The sequence below is a fragment of the Thalia democratica genome, chromosome 5 (assembly GCF_965202585.1).
Source record: "Thalia democratica chromosome 5, ktThaDemo2.hap1.1, whole genome shotgun sequence".
Classification (NCBI taxonomy): Eukaryota; Metazoa; Chordata; class Thaliacea; order Salpida; family Salpidae; genus Thalia; species Thalia democratica.
In genome coordinates this window covers 66,225,835-66,244,779 of record NC_139169.1, presented here as the reverse complement: position 1 = coordinate 66,244,779, position 18,945 = coordinate 66,225,835, and positions in this window count along the sequence as shown.

The following is an 18,945-nucleotide window of genomic DNA, read 5'->3' as shown; positions in this document are numbered from 1 at the left end:
TAAAACTTACACACATGGCTAATACCATGGTTGCCATAGCTTATTTAAAAAAATTTTCCAGGTTTAATAAAAACAATTTTTTAGTCCACTTTTGGAACAGAATTAAACTTAAAGTAGAAAAAATGCTTTGAATAGTAAAATAACATTGAAAAAATACTGTAGAACTGCTTTAAACTTGTTTTTACATTGAAAAAATATTATGATACAAAAATTAGTTATCTTCATCATTTTACTTATTTGTTTCAACATTTTTAAAATATGTTTATATAATGATGGTTTTGTTTTGTTAAAATATCCTTATATTTCATAATAAAATAAACAAAAATGAAATGCAACTGACAGATGTACAAACTTATTGTATGAACTTGTGAAAATATCCACAAAATAAAGTAAAAAAAATCACTTACAAAACTTCTTGTATGAACTTGAGTCCCTCACTCCTATATCTCAACTCAGTTTCAGAAGGAAATCCATCTTCAAAACTAGATGTTTTCTTCAGATCAGCCTTATCATAATACCTTATAGGCTTGCTCACTTCATAAAAGTCAAAAAACTTCATAAAAGTTTTTTTTGGTGATGACATTTAGTTGGTTTTAATATATTTTCTGTGAGAAGTTTAACAACATTGTTAATACTAAGTTTTTACTTGTTTTGGGTATCTTGATAAAGTTTTTCTGTTTACATAACTTTAAACTAATTTGTCTGTTTGTACTTTAAAAAATATGTTTAAATAGTGTTATGGTTTGAATGTTAAAAAAAATGATTTAAGTACTTATAAGCACTATAAGCATATAAATGAAATATTTTAGACCTTTACAGCTCACAAGTAGTTAACATTCATAATTAAAGTTTTTCAAAAATAGACTAAATTTTAAGATATAATTTAGTTTAGCTACATGAGAAGTTTTTACAGCAGTATTTTATAAATACTTATTTAGTTAAATGAAACAAATAAGTGACTTAAGAAAAATTTAAACTGATTAGATTTGTGGCTTAAAACTTGCTTGAAATTCATAGTTGGATCATAGCTGTTCACATTTTCAACTAAACATTATATTTTAGTAATTACAAAAAACAAAGTTGTCTGTTGAAATCGTTATTCAAATTATTTCAGGAACTTATCAATGAATTATGTGACATTATAAAACAAGTTAATATAAAAACACATTTAAAGTTAATGTAACAGTTTAGTGTAAAAAAATTAAGTCAGTAAATACAGTTGACTTCTTACCTGATGCTTGTTTATTGAAAAATTTAAAAAATATTTTAATAAATGATAATATTTAAAATATCCCTATATTTCAAGTAAAATAAAACAAAAGTTGATCAGCTTTTAGATTCAAATGTGCACATACAAGTTATAGTTGTGTGAGTGAGAATCTACTATAATAGAAATAGATTAGACTTTTGGAACTTTATTTCAAAAATGCTCTACAGAGTTTTCTTCATGTATGAATTTTGTGGCTTTAATTAATGAAAGAAATTCAATTTCAAACTCATTCATGAATATTTTGATAACTGTGTCTTTATTTAGCATTCACTCACTATGCACAATATGGCTTTTTTTTCTACCTGCTTCAAAAAGTTGTTATATCAATGACTACAAAAACTTTGTAGTTTTGGCAAACATGGCACAACGTTTAAAACTAAATTATAACTAAAATAAGTTTGCAGAAGTTAAATGTAATGCTATTACCTGATGAAAGTAAAGGCTTTAAGCTATATATAATTAATCTTATACAAATTCTTAAAGTAAAAACAAACAGAAAACAATTATGCAAAATTTAGAGTTAAACACTTACTTTTTATGTTTTTATTAAGTTGTCAATATAGTTTATATGAGCATAATAAATTACTGCAGCTTAAATATTAAACAATATGTTCAACCAATCGTCACTAACGCAGTAAAAAAGGTAGAAATTAAGAATAAATTCAAACAAAAATTAAATTTAAACAGTTTAATTTTTACCAAAAAATAAGTATTCAAGGTTTAACATTATGCAAGATAAAATACTTTGATAAGCTAAAAACCACCCTGCTATGCTAAGATAGTGTTTCAATTTGTAGTTTTTATGAATTCTCTAAAATCTTACATTTCAATGTGACATCACAACAAAATAGTATTTTGCAAAATAATTTTTTTCAATGAAAATTCTTTTGAGAAAAGCACTTGTAGTAAAAGCAGCTCTAGGTGCTGTAAGTGTAAAGTAACTTTAAATCTTTTTTTTTCTTTTTTATACTGTCTATGTGAGCTACTTAAGCAAACTCTATTTGATTGTCAATATTCTTGAAGATAAAACTTGATAGTCGTGGCTCATTTTATCTTCTAAAAATCTTATGTTTCTACATTGTTTGAGTAAGTTTAAGAAAGCATTTGACCTAGTATGGGAATCAACAGTCTTGAAAGTTTATGTTGATAATCTATACTATCTCTTAACAAATTCTTTGAAAAAGTCTTTATTTTATCTTCTAATTCATCATATAACGCATTCATTATACTTACAGTCTTGAAAGTTTATGTTGATAATCTATACTATCTCTCATGCAAATTCTTTGAAAAAAGTCTTTATTTTATCTCCTAATTCATCATATAACGCATTCATTATACTTACATGATGCTAGAAAAAAATCATTAAGAGGCTTTTAAAACTTGCATCTCAGTCTTTGAAATCTTTGAAACATCATTGTAAAGTGAACTGAGTAGAAAAAAACTTAAAAGAATTCTTTTGAAAAATCTTTTGAACTTCTAAAATTTTAAAACTTCTTGGTTGTTTCAAATCCTTTATCTTTATAAGTTGTAACTGTAGCTTTCTCTACATGCAGAGTTTAGATCACACTTTTTTGGATTCTGATTGAAGATTAGTACCTACTACAGCAGCTGTTGAGGTTAGTTTGTTTAATAGTTAATAATATTGCTTAATTTGTGCAAAACTTAGTATTTTTTGCTAGGGTTACCAGTCAGACTATTTAATATCAAAGTTAAGGATTTTTGAATATTATAATAAAACTTGAAATTTGTCTCAACTTTTTACTTATTAATGTTTGAGTCCTTTTGATACTATTGAGTTTTTTGAGTGCTCATCCTTGAATAACATTAAGCTTTAGATGTTAATCAAGTTTTGCACAAATTCAGACTAGCACTTTCTATTCACAGAGTGGTAATCTTGGTTTGTACCATAAACATATATTTGTCTTGTTGGGCTTCATTCTCCTAAGAATACTTGGCTACCTCAATAAAAAGCTTAAACAAGACTCAAAAATAAATAAAATCATTAAAAAGTAGCAACATTTGTGTTAAAATTTATGAGCTTGTATAAAGAAGTGTTGTATTCATGAATGAAGCTCAAAGAGCAGTAAGCTAAATGTAGAAGTTTATTTACAACATAAAATTCAAGTTAATTAATTTTGATTGTATTAATGATTTGTAAAAAGAAGTACTTCTTAAATTGTGCATAAAAGATAAGTAGCAAGAGTAATTATAAAACAAAGTGTTATTAGTTTCATAGATTATTTTTTTACAAAAGAAAACAGTTAAACCATATCAGGATTAGGTTTGCTAGAAAACAAAATGTTCCAAAATTGTAAGTTTACATTCAAATATTTACAAAGCAGTTCACAGCAAGCAAAATTTAAAAGTTGTTAGTGCATATGTGTATGAGATTTATTCTTACCTCTGTTTAATTTTTTTATTCTTCTATCACTAACTTCTCTCTCTTCTTTTATCTATCAATAATTTCTTTTGTTCATATGTTTGCACTAATAAGCTTTTGACAACAACTTGCTGTACTGTTTTTTATGTATATGACAAATGTAAAGACTAAATTTTGATAATAGTATAAATTCTAGTTTAATAGAGCCATGAATATTTTAAATGATGTTAAAGTATTTAAGATGCAAGTATTTGACAAAATTTAAAATGAACTACATGCTACCAAACATATGTTATTGACACAAAGTAGTATGGTTTAACTGTTTTAGTTTGTAACAATGTATAAAAAAGATAAATTGAAATCAGAAAATGTCTTTAATTTATATGCACAATTTAAGAAACAGACAATAAGTTGTTTTAATTCAATTGTTAGTACACTAAGCATTCAAAGTTTAAGTCTGTTATTAAATATATAAAGTAAATTAAAGGGTACCAGCTAGTAAGTAGTAATGATAGTAAAAGTGCATGAGAAACGTTTGTAGTTAATAGATTGCTAGATAGTTACTTGACAATTAGCCCAACTTAACTGTCATGAAAAACTTAAGCTTATGTAAGTTACATGTAAAATGATATCCTGTAGTAGGAACAGTACAAAACTGAAGTTAAACAAAAAAAACAAACAATTTTTTACAAAATGTTCTTTGACAAAAATATATTTGTTACTGAAATCTAAATAAATTTAGTTGAATCTTAAGTGTTTATTTATTTTTGAATAATTAAAGTTTTATACTGTTTTGAATAGATTATTTAAGTAAAATCAATTTACGTAAGCAAGTTAAATGACTATTGTTTGAATGTGAATAGAGTACAGTTCAATCATATAAATAGATTTGTGTATGTACACATTTAAAAAATCTGTAGTTTCATATTAATCTTTCTTTTTTTATTTGCTTAATTTTCTGTTATTGAAAAGCACACCTATCTATGAGATTGATGAACTGTTTTCTATGTACATGTAAAACATTAGGTAATTAACTAGGATAATGTAATATCTGAAACTATATTCATTTAATTTGGGCTGTACTAAACCATAGCTAAAGAATGCAATTATAACAAAGTCAATACATCTATAAGGTACGTATTCTAAGAAGTACGCACCCGCATTAAGTACGCACCAATTTTTTATTTCACATTCCCTGTCACAAGTAAAGGTTATTTTTAAGAAGTACGCATCCACGTAAAAGGTACGCACTAAATTTTTAAGCCCCCCACCCATATTTTTTCAAAATGGGGATTCCCCCAAACCGAAAATGTGGTGGGATTTTTTGATGGAGATTATTAAAAAATATTTTTGAAGGCATTTCGCCGGCTCCGCCGGCGAAAAATTTTTCACATTTTTTTCTTTTTTCTTTCACTCCACGGCCTTTTTTCTTGAAGGCCACCTTTTTCTGTCAAATGGACCGTGAGTAGCGTAACTGCCAAACAAATATACGTATATGCGTTATATTTGTACGGTCTTTATCTGTTATCTTTTACTAACCTTGAGCTTATATGATCTTACTTATTGATGTAAAACCATTAAAGGCCTGACGGTAATATCAGTTATAGTTTTTCAATTATGACTGAGTGGTTTTGTATTGATGAGTTTGAAAGTTAAGTTTAAGGTAGCGGACAAGAATTAAAAAAAAAACAAAGGGCTACGGCCGGTCGATGACACGGTGCTTCGCACCTGTCATCTCCCCGGCCTGCCCTTAGTTTTTTTTTAATTCTTGTCCTTTAGGCCCGGCCACTATGCTGGTCGGCACCTATTTAGTTATGACTTGGATGTACGAGTAAGTTTGCTCGTACTTCTCGGTCATAATTTTTACTAATACTACAGTTATGTATTTGATTATAACTTATTCAGTTGTGTTTTAAAACGCTCTACATTTTTAAATTAACTAGAGCAACTTATATTTTTTTTATTAATTCTGACATTAATGATATAAACATAATAAGTATTGGATAAGGTGAATCTTAATTGAACTAATACATGTATATCTATACATGGTAATAATTTATTAAATGTTTTATTGCTGCGTAAAGGTTAGTTAAAATCAAAATTACAATCAACTCTTAATACTTAATCATTAATTATCATCTTGTTGCGCTGGTTTGCATAATTGTTTCTAGTTTCATGTCACAAGCAATATATGTATTTAACTATAAATGTAAAAGATTAAACTGTTTCTTTCAAGTAGTAATTGCAATTCAAATAAATATTTTGGTTAACCTTAACACTGTTGATGTTTTCAAATAAAGGAGACATTCCGTCTATGTAAAATGAAAAGTAAATTTTGTCTCTCAACTGTAGAAATACCTCGGTATAAGGTACTTCTGCCTTACATTCTTTATTAAACTTCCTTTATAAAAATACTAGTTTAAATATAGGTCAACTTAATTCTTGTCATCAAAAATATAGTTCAAACTAAACAATGTCAAGTTCTTTGGGAATTTTTATGTATTTAATTTAAAATCGACCTTATTAAACCTGTTTAACTAATTTTATATTTATCTTCACAATTATAACATCTAAGTAAATTCCTCTGTTATGTTGTTATCTCAACATTTTTGAAAATTCTTATTTCTTTTGTTTATCACCAATATAAAGTTCAATACAATTAGCCAACTGTTCCTTTTAAATTTCAATAACATGCTTGTTGAAATTAATGACTTAATTGATAAATTATTTAGAATAATATAACAGTTTTATATAAGTACTCTTTTATTTAAATAAACTTTGCTAGTTTTTAATTAGTTTTATTATTCGTGAGTTAGTGTTTTAACTTTTAGTATATACTCTAAATATTTTTTTTTGTTTTTTCTCGGTTTAATTGGTCTTTTTATCTTCTTGTTGTGATACTTTTTTATTTTTGTTCTATATCTATACTGTTTCTAGGCTTATAGGATTAGTTGTTAAACATTTTGATTTTTTTAATTATATTGAAGTTCCTGCAATTATATTTAAGTTAAAGCGACTTAATTCGGGGTTTTTCAAACTAGTTTCTAATTTTTACCCTTGACACCAGTTAAAAAAATAAACTCTTTTTTACTGTTGAACTACCCATTTACGTTTTCGATTCCTCACTGTTTATTGCCCCCTATAAAGGGCGATATTGTCCGATTTAGGGAAACTCTGATCTAAACAACGTCCTTTCCGTTATCTTTTACTAGCTTTTCCAACGATTAGGGTTTCAGTTCAACTTCATTATTAGAGTAATTGTATTATTAATTTTTAAACCTGCTACTAAAAAGCAAAAAAAGAAAAGGATGAAGAGTTACTTTATGCTACGCCAACTCTCTTATACTGGTTTAATCTGTTTTGCTTTTGTTCTTTAAGCCCCGTAACTCTGTTTGTTGGCACCCTACGATTTGGATGTACGAGTGAATGTGCTCGTACTTCTAAGTGCAACTAAACTTGATTTTAACAGGGCTGCAACTTTACTAGGAAAAACCTGGAGTTTGACAATTCAAGCTAAAAATAAACTGGAACTTTGAACAAAAATCATTAGAAAAAACCTGAAATTTTTTACAATTTATATGTGTTTAGTAGTAAAATTTGATTTGACTCAAAACATCTATCATATTAATTAAAAAGTTTTGTCATCATGAAAACTTTTATTTATCAAAAAACATACTTAAACATTTACAGTATTTTTCAATATTTTTGTACTACTGAACGCAGTTTTTTACCTTAAACTTAACTTTAAACTAAAAATTGTCCCAAAATTGTTTGCTTTTATAAACCTGGAAGAAATTCGGAAAACTTGAAAACAAGTGGCGACCCTGTTTTAACACTAATATTTAAATCATTGAATATAACAGACTAATTTCACTCTCACGTTGTATTTAAGATAACAGATAAAGCCTGTACAAATTACTCATGAGCGTAAGTAGATTAATTACTGAGTTTTAAACGTCGTTACTCTAAAAAGAAAAAAAAGATGTTGGGAAAAGCATACAATTACTATTAGTTAATGTAGTACATTGCATTCTTAACAGTACAAATCATATACTTTTGTAGGAAATATCTTTGCAATATTTTTGAAGAGTATTTATGTCACTCAGACAGAAACAAAGCTAAAGTTTTCCATGTATAATAAATATTTACGTCTTAATTAAATAAATTTTGGCCATCATTGAAATTTAAACACTAACGAAATACAGTTTTGTCCACAATTTTTCAAGCAATTTATTATTTTTACTTATTTATAATAGTTACGTCATAACCCTGTAGTCTTACACAGTTTAAACCTAGTAATTTTTAATAACACTACAGTTGTATATGCATGTTATGTTGATAATTAATACAGACATTAATAACACTAAATAGATGTAAATAACAGGCGTATCTCAATTAAACTAATACATATAAATATATATATATGCAATTAATTCTTGAATATTTTATTGTTGCGTATAAATTAATTAAATTAACTCTTAATACATAGTCATTAACTATCATTTTGTTGCGCTGGTTTATAAGATTATTTTTAGTTTTATGTCACAAACAATATATGTATTTTCTATAAACTTTAAAGATTAAACTGTTTCTTTCGAGTAATAATTACAGTTCAAATATACATCCCACTTAGAGGCTTTATGAGTTATTGTTTAATGTTATTATTCAGCTGTAATATATGTTGTGTCATTTAAGTCAAGTTTTTGGTCTACAAGGTTGTGTATATCATACATAATTTTTGCTAATGTCTTATCTAATCAAAAAATTGCTGCTAAGTAACTTTAAAAGTTAAGTTAGATCCTCTTAGTTTGTATGTTTTAAAGCGCATCAATTTGTTATAAATATTTTTTGCTCGGCTGTAATACCGTTCTGTTCATATTTAAAATAACAAAGGCATTTTACCTATTATATGATTCTTCCAACTTTATGTCTTAAACAATAAACGGTCTGTAATAGATAAAATCGTTATGTATGACCTTATTTTACACTAATATAATGACTCTAAACCAAGTACTTATAAAACTATGCCAATCAAGTAACCATTTTAATTTCGAGGTCGTAATTTTTAGGTGTTTTTAGTGCCATTTAGTTCTATAAGATTGTATAAATTATGGTCTTACTTCCTGTCAACTAGTTTGGAAAATTTCTTAGTTATACATATTTTAAAGCTCGTCTACTTGGTTTAAACTCGTCTGAGTATATATATATTTTTACTGTTCTTTTTTTTGAAATCTATATACGGCTTCTCATGAATTTATTCTAAAGATTGTTTATAAGTCTAATTCGTCATTATACTTTAAACTTATTCTTTCTTTATTTGATTCTACTTCGATAAATTTTGGTTTAAAAGTAAGTTTTATATTGAAAAGTTTGTTCTACTCATGATTTAGTTATATTTTTAGTTAACACTTTATTGTTTTGTTGTTGTTACTGTGAAATAATTTTAACATTTGTTTTTAAATTTTTCCACGGGTTCTCTTTAGTTAATAATTTTTGTAAATAAGTTTACTTCTTTTAAGTTCAAGTAATTAAGCATGTTCTTTTAAGCGCAAATAATTTCCACTTAACTACCAATTAAGTTCAAATTTCTCATAATAAACGTCTTAGTTTACCCATGTAGAATTGTATGCATTATTATAGTAAGGACGTTTTTTTGTCCATTTAATTTAGGTGTTTTAGTTGAAATTTATTTTTCTTTTACACCCACTAATATTACGTCATCATATAGTTTCATTAAGTATAAAATATGCTTTAAGTGTACAGATGTATGGATGAAGAGCTTCTTTTAATGTTTTATTATAAACCATTCACGTTCTAGCTTTTTCTTAGCTTTTGCATTGTTGTTCGTAATTTAGTTTTATACGCATTTTAGTTTTCTTTTCTATTAATGATCTGTAGAACTATTTGGTTGGTTTGATTTTGAATGCATTACTCAATAAGAGTTATAATGTGGAAAGGGTAATTTTATTTACATCTAAACGTTAGATCTTTATAAGTCTATGCATGCGTTTATTTAAGTTTACAAATTTAATATTTTTTTTCTTTTAATTTTACTTCATAACGTAACTCATTCTTCTATCTTATCTCATTATCTTATCTACTTAGACCAATTACTCTACATCTAATTTAATTATGTGTATTGCCAATATAAAATTCTATTGAACGAAGCAAATGTTCCCTACATCTGGTTTTTAATTGTTTGCAACATACTTGTTTTAACGAAATGCTTACCTTACAAATTATTTACTATATATTTTAGTTTTAAATAAACCAACGCTTAATAAGTGTTCAGCGTTCAATAGAAACAACAGTATTATGGCAATTCTGGTACGTAAATTTGCTCTACTATTGTCAATATTTACGTTTATCAATCGTTCTAATGTAATTTATTAATAAATATTGATTTAGAATAGAGCTTTAAGAAATATGTCTTATTCGTGATTAAACATACTTATTCTCAGCAAGTCTAAAGTTAGATCTAATTTCGTATTTTTAGTTGGTAGTTCATTGTTTTGTTCGTATTACTGTAATGTTAATTAAAATTTTGTTTTTATATTGTTTCTCTTAAATCGATCTAACATATACATCTATATATTTCGTATATCTCCTATCGTTTTCAAAATATACTGATTTAAAAATTAAACTATTTTCTTAGTATTTCATCATTAATTATCATCTTGTCGCACTGGTTTATAAGATTATTTTCAGTTTTATTCTTTTAACAATATTTGTTTAACTTAAACTTACAGATAATAATTACAGTTCGAATGTATTTCCTATATAAAAGCTTTGTGACTTTTTTCGTCTCAGTTTCACGTCCTGTAAAATGTATTAAGTCTTCTACAGTCAAACATAATATACAGCCTCTAAATTTAAAAACTAAACAATAGCTAGCTTAACTTATGTTTTTATAATAGTCAAACAATTTTAGGCCAGTTCAAAAACCAATTTAAGTGTTGGGGTCTTGTTTAGTTGTTTTTTACAGTAATTTTGATAACCCTATTTATTTTATTTATTCAAAACCAAGTATTTTTTTGTATTTCATACATAATGGTCTTGTCTAAGTTGTATTTTTGGCAAATATGTCAATAAAGTTCAAAAAAATTAAATATAATTATTACATTTTAGGTCTTATAAAATCTAAACTGTTTGATTTAACAATGTCTCAAAGCTTCATATATGTTTCAATAACTATCTAACCTGAACTAATAGCGTTTGTTATTGAGAGTTCAGCCAAAAGCTTATTAAATACTGAACATATATTTATCTTTTTTATTTAACAGACAGGTTTAAACTAAAAGTAAAGCTTAATGTTTTATAGTATATATCCTTGGTGTTGTACTATGAATGATGCAGTTTTATAGTAGACAACCTTGGTATTATTCTATAAGTAACACAAAAGTTTTGCATTGTAGTTTAGTTTATCAGTATCTATTGTAATTTAATCATTTTATGGTATTTACTGGTAAGTCTCATAAATAGCAAATAAAATTTCAGTTAAGTATTTAATTATATTTTAGACTGTTTGTTTATAAAAGTCAGTAAAAAGTTTTTCATGTCACTTTTTAGTTTAATTTCAATTAGTTAAACAGTTAATACTACGTGTTTTTATTAATTTATAAATTGGACTAATTTCACAATAAAAACAATGTTTTAACGATTCAACAGTTTTAAATAAATACTGTATTTAAGTTTGTTAGAATTAATTTGTAATCGATTTTAGATATTATATTTTAGTAGCAAATGATAAGACAAGAGTGACTAACTAAAACGATTGCTATATCAATTATATTATATTACAGTTCGTCTATTTATAAAAGTTCAAGTACACCAATAAGTCTTTACATTCTTGTATTCGCGTAGACTAAAATTTAATTATATCACTATTTTAGTTTTATTACAATAAAATCTTAACAACTTATAATACTTGTTAATATTTAAACTAGCCTTAGCTCTATATTACCAATCTAAGTAATTGACAATATGGACAACATTAGTAATGTTAAAGTAAGTAGTAAGAGTTAATTTATTTTTATATTCTATATTTATACTTATTTTTGGCTTAAAGCTTTAAGTTTCTGTGGTTTTAAAACAGACATCATATTATAATGTTAGTAAATTATTAAATTTTCCATTTTATGAGTTACTTAATTGTAATATTTTTTACCCAAAGACTTTTACATCTTCTTAATTGTTGAAATGACGTAACAACCAAATTACTGATTCTAATTTTAATTATCCACTTTTTATATTAAAGCACTATTTGTTTTTTTTCTTTCTAATAAACTGTTTAGATTCTATCCTTAAAATAAAAAAGTTTTCTACTTATATATGACAATCAAAACCTTGTATAAATCTGCTTAAATTTTGAACTAAATAATAATAATATACCTACTTTACGTTTTTTAAAATTCAAACTTATAACTTACTATTTATTAATGAACTTATAACTTAATGAATAAATATTTTCTTGAAAGTAACATCGTTTGATAAGTTAACTGTCTTTGAAAGGTATAAAAAGCCTCAAAGTTCGTAAAAGTTGTATTTATATACTACTTTTTTATTCATCCATGGCACTATGCTTATTCCAAAAAATAATAATCTTACTAGTTAATGAACTTATAGCTTAATGAACAAATATTGTCTTGAAGTAACATCGTTTAACAAGTTAACTGTCTTTGAAAAGTATAAAAAGCATCAAAGTTTCTTTAATGTTGTATTTATACTACTTTTGTTATCATCCATGGTACTGTGATTATTCCAATAAAGTATTTTGGGTCATATTGATAAATTTTTATTTTAGGCATAAGCAATTATACAATTTAATAATATAATAAACTAAATAAGTTATATGCCTTAAATTATCATGTAAAAAAACACAATAAAGAAAATTGATGCCCAAGAAGATGATAAAAGTGAACCTATATACATTAACCATGTAAAAAACAGAGATGCTTTGTATTAATGAATACATACATAAGATTGAGCCTATTAATGTGCGGAAATTTATTTTAACAGTAGTTTACAATCACAAGATAAGAAACAATTGTATTTTTTGAAATGTTCTATTTGTCACTTTGTTAGTACTGATGATACTTATTTTTAAAAAATCACGTATTTAAAAGTAATACATTTAAATGAAAATAAAAACAGTTTACCTTGAACAAGAAATATATAGTTTTTTTATAATATTTTTAAACGTTATTTAGTGTAATTACTTTAAAATGTTTGATAGAAACCACAGCTTTATACAGTAAAATATTATAATTTTGTTTTTAGTAGTTTTAAGATAAGAACAACTACTTTATTTTAAAGTATTTTCTTATAAAACAATGTTTCAATCGACCAGAGATCCTCAATTTCATACAAATTCTCGTTAAAACATAATTCTTTTTCTTCTGAAACTATGTTTGTATACTTATAAGTAACAGCCAAATAAACGTTGCTTTATATAAAGATGTTTTGTATTGATAAACTTCTATAATAGAAAACATAACATGTCTAAAACTTTGCAAAAGTGTTTTTAAACAGGTAAACTTTATAAAAGAAAGTAAGTTATGGTTTAGTTACTTACTGACTTATATTCAAATAAGCAAATAATGAATATTGAGTGAAACAAAAGTATAAAATGTATTATAAAAGTTAATTTTTATATAGTCTCAAAAGCAACCTAGTTTCATGTACAATGATGGCGTAAAGGTATGCGCTCTCGATCTCACAATCCAGAGACCCGAGTTCGAGTCCTCGCTGCACAACTTTATAATTTACATAATTTCCTTGATCTTTTACTTTGTTAGCTTAGTTGTAGTTATTTTTTTTTAACGATGCTTTTTTTCAAGTGTGTATTGGTTTCAAGAACTACTCATAAACGCTTAAATCTAAGATTTGTTTTGAAAAACAAAAAAAAACATATAACTAAGTTAAAAACTTTTTTTTATGTACTGGCGTTTACATAAGCAAACTTTTTGATTTGGTAACATCTAAATTTATATGTTTATTTTTTTATGTTAAACTGTTTCGAGTAAAGGTTGACAATATAAAATATTAATACCAATAACAGCTTGTTCAAACATATGGTTTAACACGATACTTTATCTTTGCATTTTAATGGTTTGAATCTACACATTGAATAATAAAGTAAGCGACACTTTATTTATTGAAATCATAGTTACAAAATAATAATAAATTTTTTTTTTTTTTGGTTAAAACTACAAAACTGTAACCAAAAAGTTAATTCAAGTCTTAGTGATCCTGAAAGTTATATTCTTTTTCACTTGGTTAATTAAGTCAGTTTTCATTAAAAATTTATGGGTCAGCGTAAACAGCATGTGCTTAACAATTATGCAATCGATAAATACGTTTCTATTAAATGGGTAATTCTATACAACTTTGCGTTGAGAGTTCAACCAAGTGAAGTTTTTTCAATGTGATCGGCTCGCAAAAGACTTTTCTGATGAATCTAACACAAACCTAATCGAATAGTTAAACTTCAAGTTGAACGAATTATGAAAGACAATCAAGCATCACAAAATCCACTAGAAATTTAAATTAAATTACAAGGTAGATTCATTCAAATTCTTTTAAGCACATTTTTTTGATAAAAATACATATATTACAGTTTTAAAACGAAACATTGCATGTAATTGTTAAGCTTATAATAATGTTGGCTCAGTAAGAATTATTATAAAATATCAGCTTTTTTCTATTAAATTTATTCATTAACTTTAATTAATAGATCTAATTTAGCTGCTCTAATTTGATGTTTGTCTTTTACAATGTGTTTCTATTTTGCTTTTACAAATAAAAAGACATACAACAAAAACTAGTTTTAAAACATTATGTTTTAATTTTTTTTTAAAGTTTAAAGCGACTGTCGTTATTAAAAAGCTTTAGTTTAGGTAGTACTTAACATAAGTTTGATCAAAAGTTTTCTTAATAATTTTAAAATTCAGCTTAATGATTTTATAGATTTTTTTTTAAACGTGAGTAAAAACTAATTGTTTTTATTGTCTACGTGACATTATTTTATTATGTTTTTATAAACTACTAGTCTTTAGCTAGACTGTTTTTTTTTTAAACATAAAAAGAAGTTTTTAAACAAAAATTTATAAAAAAGTAGTTTTGTTCGACCTTTTTAGCTTTCTAACGTAGGTTAAAAGCGTCTATTGTTAGCAAATCTCAAGTTAGACAAATTATGAGAAGCTCAACAATCAAGCATCACAAAAAAATGAACTTAAAATATAAACTAAATTACAAAAGAAATTAATTCAGATTGCATTTAACACATTTTTTTGATAAACATAAACTAATCATTACAAATATAAAAATTAATTTAGACCTCAAGTTACACATATTATGAGAAGCTCAACAATCAAACATCACAAAATATGTTTGAAATTTGAATTGAATTACAAACGAGATTCAATAAAATTGCTTTAAGCAAAATTTTCTGATAAAAATATACTAATCATTAGAAATATAAAGTTTAATTTAGACCTCAAGTTAAACGAAATATGAGATGCTCCATAATCGAGTATCACGAAATATAGTTGATATTTGAAATAAATTACAAACGGGATTCATTCAAATTGCTTTAAGTAAATGTTTTCGATAAAAATATACTAATCATTACAAATATAAAATTTAATTTAGACCTCAAGTTTAACGATATATGAAATACTCCATAATCGAGTATCACGAAGTATATTTGATATTTGAATTAAATTACAAACGGGATTCATTTAAATTGCTTTAAGCAAATTTTTTCGATAAAAATATACTAATCATTACAATTATAAAGTTTAATTTAGACCTCAAGTTAAACAAAATGTGAGATGCTCCATAATCGAGTATCACGAAGTATAGTTGGTATTTGAAATAAATTACAAACGGGATTCATTCAAATTGCTTTAAGTAAATGTTTTCGATAAAGTTATACTAATCATTACAAATATAAAGTTTAATTTAGACCTCAAGTTAAACGATATATGAAATACTCCATAATCGAGTATCACGAAGTATACTTGATATTTGAATTAAATTACAAACGGGATTCATTTAAATTGCTTTAAGCAAATGTTTTCGATAAAAATATACTAATCATTACAAATATAAAGTTTAATTTAGACCTCAAGTTAAACGATATATGAAATACTCCATAATCGAGTATCACGAAATATAGTTGATATTTGAAATAAATTACAAACGGGATTCATTTAAATTGCTTTAAGTAATTTTTTTCGATAAAAGTATACTAATCGTTACAAAAATAAAGTTTAATTTAGACCTCAAGTTAAACGAAATATGAAATACTCCATAATCGAGTATCACGAAGTATACTTGATATTTGAATTAAATTACAAACGGGATTCATTCAAATTGCTTTAAGTAAATTTTTTCGATAAAAGTATACTAATCATTACAAAAATAAAGTTTAATTTAGACCTCAAGTTAAACGAAATATGAAATGCCTATATACGAGTATCACGAAATATACTTGATATTTGAATTAAATTACAAACGGGATTCATTTAAATTGCTTAAAGCAATTTTTTTGATAAAAATTTACTAAATATTAGAAATATAAAGTTTAATTTAGACCTAAATTTAAACGAAATAAGACATGCTCCATAATCGAGTATCACGAAATATACTTGAAATTTGAATTAAATTACAAACGGAATTCATTCAAATTGCTTTAAGCAAATGTTTTCGATAAAAATACACTAATCATTACAAAAATAACGTTTAATTTAGACCTCAAGTTAAACGAAATATGAGATGCTCCATAATCGAGTATTACAAAATATGTTTGAAATTTAAACTAAATTACAATTCATTCAAATTGCATTTAACACATTTTTTGATAAACATAAACTAATCATTACAAATATCAATCTACAATCAAACATCACAAAATATGTTTGAAATTTGAATTAGATTACAAACGAGGTTCACTAAAGTTGCTTTCAGCAAAATTTTCTGATCTAAACGAGATTCATTAAAATTGCTTTAAGCAAAATTTTCTGAAAAAAATATACTAATCATTACAAATATAAAGTTTAATGTAGACCTCAAGTTAAACGAAATACAACGTTTAACATTTTCTAAGGCGTTAAGATGCTCTTTTGTTTCTAAAAACTTAAATAATGAAATTAGTTTAAATAGTATACCACTAATGTTTTGATAAATAAGTCAATATAAATGGAAAAAACAGTTTAAGTTCTTAATAAAAAACCAGACTAAACATAACACTTAAACTTCTAAAATTTTATAAAAAAATAAGTTATGTATAACTGTCTCGTTGTTAAATCTACTCTCTAATTCTAATTGCTTAAACAGCAGATTTTAAAATTTTATTCAAAATTATAAATTTGATTTTTGCTTTTACAGTAAATAATGGTAGAATAATTTAAAGTTCATTAAAGGCTTTCAAGTGCGTATATATATTTTATAGAAAAAACTCTTCTACAGGTTAAAGAGAAACCATGTTTCCGAGGAAGAATTATACTTACTTACTCACTAGGAAAATGCAGTCAAAAGGCGCTGTAAAAATGAAGAAAATGTTAGCAAAATCTGCATACTAAAAGGACTTTAACTCAGGTGAAGGAGCGCCAAAGTCCGTCTATTATAGAATAAAATACAAGGATCCAGCAATAGAAAACGTCCGACCCGGATCGAAGATAGTGCTGCATGGAACAATAACATCTAAGTGAAGGCGGCTTTAAAAATTCGCCTTCGGGCCGCTTCGGCCCCGGCGTTTTCAACACTCAGTGCGTAGACCTGGCACGAATTTACGGGCTGACGAAAAAATTGGTTCAAAGGACAATAATAGGAACATCGTAGTGTTTGTATCAGAAGTTCGCTGCGAGCAAGAGCCTCTAGTTAAAGTATATAAGCACTACCGTCGGCAGGAAGACTTGTCGGCGCCTCTCGTCGACTCAAAGTTCGTCCTCTTCAAACACGCAAAAAGTTCTGCGAATCCAGAAGAAGACGGTGAGGGTGAGGAGGAGGACGACGAAAAGAGAGTTTACAGGAGTCGTCCGTTTGTCCAGGACGAACTGTGTGATGAGTTTCTGATAGACAGCGCGCTCTTAGTTCCGCGCTACTTCGTCATAGTTGATACCCAGAAGATACAAGAAAAGAAAGAGATTGACTGGTTGAATCGCGAGTGCAAAGAACTAAAGTGTTAAGAGTCAACTGGAAATGATGTTTAGGAAAAAGTAATGAATGAATTCCTATTTGAGTTACAGTTTTACTTGGTTAAGCATATGTGATTAAGTTTATAAATGGTATTTGTTACACTTTGTATATATGTTTTTGTGTTATTTTTATCGTGACTTTATAAATAAAATGCTAAATATAAGCCAAAGTCTTTTATTCTTATTAATATATTATTTTCCTGAACAACACTGTTAGTTTTGTTTCGATCAAGTAAAGTAATTTGAGTAAAGTGGTTAGTCGCTGCTTTTAAAAATAATTTACCGTTAAGTTAACTTGTTATGTAGTGTTAGTAATATTACTCTTTAAAAGATAAACTAATAAGTTTGTTGATTTCGATAAAGAATTCAACGATTTTAAAAATATTTAATATAAGTTTTAGACAGTGCGTTTTTGTCAATTGTATATAGATACCAACACAGGGTTATAACTTTTTTTTATATTTTGTTTCTTAAATGTTTACAGAATTCGGGGGCGACATATTGCAGTATCCCTTCCATTGAGGGAAGAGGGTTTGTTGTGTAAACACATATACACTCTTGTTTTCTTGTTTTGTATAATATGCAGTATGCAAGCTAGTGTTGTATCTTGAAGACATCTAAGGTTTTTTATTTGTTGCATTAATAAAAAAAAATAGTTATAATTATCTAAGACACACTAAAATTTACAATTAAATTCAAGTTTCAGTAATACTCTTATTAAACATTCACAGCGAAATAGCGGAAGGTCTCGGTCTGCTGAACACGAACTACTACGTGGGCATAGTGCGCGACGCATTCGACCGTGACGTGTGGCGACGGGTGGGGGACGGGGCGGCAGTCGAAATCACGTTCGACAACTGGTTCTCCGAGTCCTCGTACAACCTGATGAGCGGCACTCACGTCACGTGGTTCTACCACCCCATCATTACGTCATACCACAACAAGATCGTCAACTACCCGGATTCCAACAAGTACTACTTTGTGTGCGAGTACTTAAAAACGTCATACAACGTGTTGTGTCTTGGAGTTGATTCTTTTTCTGTAAACCACTTATTTTCAAACGAAAAACATTTATTCTAACTAAGTAAGCTTTT